The 6786-nt window shown below is 46.8% G+C and overlaps 1 long non-coding RNA gene across 2 annotated transcripts; it reads left to right on the top strand.

Annotated features, from left to right (window-relative positions):
* Positions 1–212: 212 nt before the first annotated feature.
* On the top strand, positions 213–6311 carry LOC142004661 (uncharacterized). Of its 2 annotated transcripts, XR_012643005.1 has the most exons (8): positions 213–438; positions 924–1033; positions 2003–2142; positions 2559–2655; positions 3249–3404; positions 3962–4211; positions 4552–4664; positions 4903–6311. It is a non-coding gene; the product is annotated as an uncharacterized LOC142004661 (long non-coding RNA). The 2 variants fall into 2 exon arrangements; XR_012643004.1 differs by having other exon boundaries at positions 4552–6311.
* Positions 6312–6786: the final 475 nt, after the last annotated feature.

Genomic DNA, 6786 nt, shown 5'->3' with positions numbered 1-6786 from the left:
CATGATTGGTCACTACTACTTCCTCCTTCTGTCCTGCACTTGTGGTTATCAGAGGAGGATGTGAGCATCCTAGCTAGCGAGAGGCCCCCTTTGGTGGGCGGGGGGGGGGGGCGGTGCATCAACAGCATGTACCATCATAGTTGGCTCCTTGGAGGGTGAGAGTGTTTGGGGTGGGTGGAAGCTGGCCTGAGCAGGGGAGAGTAATGTATAGATAGCCTTGCTTTCAAGGAAGCAGTAAGTAATTGAGGCTTCCATATGGTGGTGTGGGGAGCTTTGCCAGCAGTAGTTACAACTGAAGCTTGTATTCAAGCTTTGTCTCTTTGCAGATGCATGAGCAGCTGATATGGCCTTTTCCTGGAGGGCTTGCATCATGGTATTGCTGACTGAGAAGGCTCACGTGAAGCAGGGGAGAAGACATGGAAGCACTGCCCAAGTTAGGTACCTACCAAAAGGTTGGATGATCAGAGGCACTTTTGCTAATAAATAACTTTTTTTATAGATGATGACTCTGGTCATAACTAAGACTGTGGGTTAAGTGCAGGAGCTTGAGGTGGGTGGAAGGCTGCTCTGCAGAGACCACAGGTACATCCTCTGGAGAAGCTAATTGCTGGGAGAGGCATGTGCATAGCTAGAGATGCTCCATTCTCAGCTGTCCAGTTACACCACGCTGGGTTTCTGTCACCGGTGACTGCTACCTCAGTCTCTTGTCTCTTTGGTTGTGGTTTTCTGAAGAGGATGTGAGCATCCTAGTTAAGGAAGCACCTCTGGCAGTGAGCAAGCGGGAGGGCTAGGTTTAAGACATACCCTTCAGCGTGGGTACGAATGTGTCAAGCTCTTGATGTCAGAATAGACCCTTGTAGCACAAGGGGTGGGGGTAATGTGCTGGTCTCCCTTTTGGGAATAATGTGGTCTGTGTGCCACAGGTGGATCTCAGTCCAGAGGCAAGCAAGCCATGGGAATCTCATGCCATTTAGTCTGTGTAGTTTCAGGCAATACCGGCAAAGGCAGGAGCAGAACAAGCTGCAGCTCTGAGGTAAGTGGTGTGGTCACTGCTTTTGTGATGCATGAACAAATTTCTCATGCCTCAACAGGGCCACTCAAGGTAAGGCACAAAGCATTTTCATCACAGATGCAGTGCCCTCATGTGGTCTCTTGGGGTTATGCAGGAAGTGTCATGCAGCAACAGTGATGCTTGGTGGCTACTTGGGCTAATGCTCATAACCTCTTCCTCACAGACACAGGGCTCTCAACCAAGTCCTGTGGTAGCTAATGGATATCTTTTGACCAGAAAAAAAGACCTTGTGCTCTAAGACCACAAAAGGTTATGCTCCAAAATGTTAGTCCATAAGGTGCCACAGGACCTCTTGTTTGAAGATATACTAACTGGGCTAACTCTGTGATAGTAGGCTTTCAGGTACTCTTGGTAATATGCATAGTACCTGCTGCATGGAGCTAGGGTGATAGTGGCTGGCCACTTGGGGTAGTACATGAGGAAATATCTGTAATGGAAAAACCAGTGAGCCCAGGTGACCACTTCAGAGAATGTGGAGAGCAAAATGAAGTGTGCATAGTGGCTTTTTGAGGGTTTAATAGTGACTTCAGGTGGCTACTTGTGTCAATGCACATTTAATTTCCCTTATGGAGTCACTGCATTATCAAAAGTAGCTAGTGACATCACTGATACCATGTTTGCCTAATTTTGGGTGGCTGACTAAGGCATAGGTTGCTGTGTCTGCTAAATGTCAAATTGTGTGGCTTTTGTAATGTCCAATTTGAATGTGGGCAATTGTTTGTGTCAGTGGACTTTCTGCAAGGTGTGCTAGCTAACTATAGGGAGCTGGAGATTTTTGTTGCATGGGAAATGGATTCCACTGAGTGCATGTCACTGGCAGGTGTGGGGGGGGGGTGTGGCAGGGGGAGGGCAGCATTAATTGTATGAATCTTGATTCTTTTACTTCTAGGAAATGATTAAGGGGGTACTCTTTTTTTGGCTTCCCTACAGCATTTCTTGGCTCAAGTGTCCTACCTCCTGCCACTGGGCCTATCAGAAGGCACAGAGGCCCTGAGACAAGTGGAGTGAGCAACTGGCAAGTTGCTGGCTTGATACAGTACTCTCCTGGGCCCCGTCCCTGCTCCTTTCAGGTAACAATGGAATGTATTGATGGTTAATGTATCATTCTTTTTGTCACATGCTTTCCATAATTTCACATTATTCATAGTGTGTTTGGTTCATGTATCATCACTGTGATGGGGGTTATTCTGTACAGTTTGTGTAATCACAACATGAGGGTGATGTTGCCCAGCAGTTGTCTGTCTGGGTGAGGTGGGAGTTGATGTGAGTACTAATAATGCTTAACAGGAGTTATTGCTGGCAACCTAGCTATATATATGCCTCCCCTCCCCCACCTTTTCCCCACTCTTCATCTTCACTTGTGAATAGTGTGTTTAAACCAGCTTTGTTAGATTTTTTTTTTTTTTTTAATGTGTGGCTGTACCCCAATTTGGCATTGATTTGTCTTGTGATAAAATCAGTCATGACCATCTTTTGTTGTTTATAGTAAGGGCATATGTTCAAGTGAACTCAGCCTATTGGAATGAAGGTTTGACTACCTAGGAGAAAACAAGGTCAAGGAGGGCATCTGCCTAACTTTCAAAGTTAAGTATCAGCTGCCAGATTGTACAGTCTGAAGCATTCCTGGTGTTGAAGCTGCTTGTTGACAAAATGTCTCTAAAATTAGTCCCATTCCATTGGCAGTTTGAAGGTTGGGGGGCAAGGCAAGTCCATTGTACCTGGGGCGCATGCATTTCCTCTGGAGGAACTCCCTCATAGGCAGGAGAGTGACATCCTATGTAACTAGTGATGCTCTGTTCTCTAGTTCCCTCTTACACCCCACTAGTTTTGCATGACCAATCACCACTGTTTCCTCCTCTTATCCTGTCCTGGGTTTTGGTTTTCTGCAGAGTACATGAGCATCCTAGTCATGGGCTTATAAGGAGGAGGATCACCAGTAGCATGTAAAGCATACCCAGTCTGCATGGCTGATAGTGTTCAGGTGTCTGGGGGAATTGTGGTCGAGGTACAGAGGGTGTGGTGGGTGAGAGGGGAGGTGTCTGTAATGTGCAGTAAGCGTTTCTCCTTTTTAAGGAAGCAGTAGGCAAGGTCACTTTCTGGTCTCATTGTTGAGACAGGAGGTTGTCGACCAGAATTAGGACAACAGAGTACGACTGAGCCACGTTTCTGTTCGCAGATGCATCCACATCACTCACCAGTTCCTCATTCTACAGAGGGTCACAGCTACTTCTGCGTTTGGCTGTCTCTGTATTGCCAACTGAGTGACGTCAACTTATGCAAGCAAAGACCTGTAGACGGGAGAAATGCCTCACAAGTAGGAGCAGCTGTCTAAGTTAAGTATCTTCCAAGGGGTTGGATGGTCAGAAGTGTGTGTGGTTTTGGAGTGTCTAAAAGCTGCTATTGATTCGGGGGGGATTTCACCACAGGAGGGTGAGAGGTGGGTTGGAGTTTAGTATAGCAGAGGTTTGCGTTTTACTGTGAGGAAAATCTGATGGCCAGGAGAGGGACACGGGCATAGCTAAAGATGCTCCATTCTCAGTTGTCACTTCCTACACTGCAATGGCTTTGCATGACTGGTCGCCACTACTTTCTCTTTCTGTCCTCTACTTATTTGTGGTCTTCTGAGGAGGATGTGAGCATCCTAGCTAGCCATGGGCCCCTTTGGCAATGGGCAAGGGGGAGCATCGACAGCACATACCATTAGCGTTATTTGCTTTGCGGGTGAGAGGGTTTGAGGTGGGTGGAAGGCAGCCCGAGGAGGGAGGGTATCGTATAGGTGTTGCTTTGAAGGAAGCAGTAAGTAGCTGAGATCTTCTACATTGTGGCATGGGCAGCTTTGCCAGCAGTCTTTGCAAATGAGGTTTGTGCTCAAGCTTTGCCTATTTGCAGGTGAGCGTGCAGACAGTATGGTGCCTCTTTCCCTGGAGGGCTTGCATCACATCGCTGACCTGAGAAGGCTCGCATGCAAAGGAAAACAACCCGGAAAGCTGGAAGGGCTGTCCAAGTTACGTACTGAAAGGCTGGATGATCAGAGGCACTTTTGTCAGTAAAACTGTTTATGAGCAGGAGTCCTCTAAAAGATTGCACATTGAGTACAGGAGCATGAGGTGGGCAGGAGGCTATTTTGCAGAGAGCACAGGTACATTCTCTGGAGAGAAGTTAATTGCTGAGACAGTGTTGTGTGCATAGATGCTCCATTCTCAGCTGTCCCGTGGCACTGAACTGGGTTTCTCTCCAGTCACCCCTACCTCAGTCTCTTGTCTTCTGTTTTGGCTGTGGCTTTCTGGAGAGTATGTGAGCATCCTAGTTAATGAAGCCCCTCCATGGGGGTGGGTGAGCAGGAGGGCTATGATTAAGAAATACCCTTCAGTATGGGCATGAAAGCTTTGGGCTCTTCTGGGATGTCAGATTATTTTAGCACAGGGGGTGCTCAAATGTGCTGGTCCAGATAATGTTAATGTAGTCTTTTTGTGCCACAGGTGGATCTGAGTTCAGAGGTGAGGGAGTGAGTCACAGGAAGTTCATCCTATGTAGTCCAACTACTTGGCGTTATCAAAGAAACAGACCAACATGGCTATCTCTCTGATACGAAGTTAAGTATAGCTGTGGAGCTGGAGACTTTTGTTTTTTGCATGGGAAGTGGAATCCACTGCATGCATGTCACTGGGAACTTTGTGTGGGTGTGCTCTCCATGTCTTGTATGGGTATTAATCCATGGAATTGATTTCATATTTGATCTGAAGGTCTCTGCTGGAGAAGACTGCCATGTACTCATATTTTTCTTGTATTGCAAGGGCATTAATTGTGTGAATCTGGCTTTCCTTTTCAAGGGAGCAATTGCTGTCTATGATCTCTCTGTTTCTGCACAAGACTGCCATGCATCTGTGTTTGGAAGAGCTGGAGTTGCAGTGAGGCATGCCAGTTAAGTGTAGTTGGTAACTTTGTTGCATGCTAAAGATGCAGTATTGCAATCACTGGGAACTTCATGTACACGTTTCTTTGTGTTTGAATGGACACTAACTGTGTGAAACTAGTTTGTTTATAGGTATAGGAAATGATTTGTGTCTGTTGTGAAGTTCTCTGTAACTGGAGAAGAGGGATGTGCATCTTATGTATTTGGAAGATCTGGAGTTGCTGTCAGCAGTGAGAGTTAACCAAATTGTGTGATCCATAATTGTAGTGACTTTATCACATGCAAATGAGAGGAAATGAACTTCACTGCATGTCACTGGGAACTTCTTGATTGTGTTCTGTGCAGGTGAGAAGCTGTTTCTCTTATTCTCACATGTCTTATGAGCATTAATTTTGTGAGTCTTATTTCCCACTTTGCTAGGAAGTTAAGTCAGTCTATGAGAAGAAGGACTGCATCACATGTGAGGACATCAAAGTGACCTGAACACTTCTGCTGCTTAAGACTGCAGTGCATCCTACTTGTTTGGAACATGTGGAGTTTGTGTATTGCTTTTGCTTTGTGCTGTAAAGTGTCCTGTCAACTTGATTGGCTAGAAATACTACTGCCCTGACTATATTCTGTCAAGGGGAGGTACTGGAATTATTAATATCCTAAGAGGCTATTGTTGATATCTGCCCTGTCAAGTGGTAGGTTAGTTGACTTATAGGAAGGGGCACTTGGAGATTGGTCAGTTAATACACACTGCTTTAGTAACCCAAAGCTCTTCTTGAAGCATACATGCTCTAGAAAGCTCTAGCCATCAAAGTTTAGAGGACGCTGTAAGAAATTGTATTAGTGTCTTGGCTTTGTGTACACTGTCATTTTGCTCTCCATATCACTAACAACTACATTGCTAGCAACGTAACTGATAATATGTGCTTGAGTAAACACAATCACTGCAGTGATTCCCAAAGCCTGGTGCAGCACTATAAAACAGCCCAAAGGCTCCTGTTATGTCCTACTGTCAGCCTTCTGGCTGTTTTCCTGTGCTGCACCAGGGTCAGGGCTGTCCTGGACAGTTTTAGACTTAACTTTTAACCACAGCCAGCAGTCTTGGATGGGATTGCTGTCTGGATGTTAGGCAACATAAGGCTAAGTGCAGCTGTTGGCAGGTTAGAAGGCATAGACTCATTTCTTCACATCCATATGCTGTAAAATGAATCTATTGCCTCTAAGATACCAAGTGTATGGATTAATAGGATCATGCTACATGTGTGGCACAACACCTTATAAGCCATGAATCATATGCTTTGGAAATGAATGAAAATCCACAATGCAATAAAACAATTGAAACTCAGCCATGCCTTAAGTGTGATTCCTGTGGTGTTGGGGGCAGGGGGGGGTTAGGACTGGGTTTCAGGGGGGGCTTGGGTTAGGGAGTTGGCAATTGAGGCTTGGGGGGATGGGGGATTAAGGTCAGGGTGAGGGGGTGGGGGTCAGGGTCTGGGTTGGGGTTAGGGGGTTAGGGTAAGGGGTTAGGGTGGGGGGTGGGGGTTGTTAGGGGGTTGGGGTGAGGGTTAGGGGTTAGGGTCAGGGTCAGGGGTTAGGGGTTAAGGGTTGGGGTCGGGGTTAGGGTTGGTTAGGGTTAGGGGGGTAGGGTTGGGTCAGGGTCAGGGGGTTGGGGTTAGGGGTTAGGGGTTAGGGGTTGGGGTTGGGGGGTTAGGGGGTCAGGGTCAGGGGTTTAGGGTTTGGGGGTTAGGGTCAGGGGTAGGGGGTTAGGGTTAAGGGGTTAGGGGTTAGGGTTGGGTTAGGGGGTCAGGGT

The sequence above is a fragment of the Carettochelys insculpta genome, chromosome 32 (assembly GCF_033958435.1).
Source record: "Carettochelys insculpta isolate YL-2023 chromosome 32, ASM3395843v1, whole genome shotgun sequence".
Taxonomy (NCBI): Eukaryota; Metazoa; Chordata; order Testudines; family Carettochelyidae; genus Carettochelys; species Carettochelys insculpta.
Note: the sequence above shows the minus strand (reverse complement) of the source record. Positions and strands in the feature narration are given on the sequence as shown.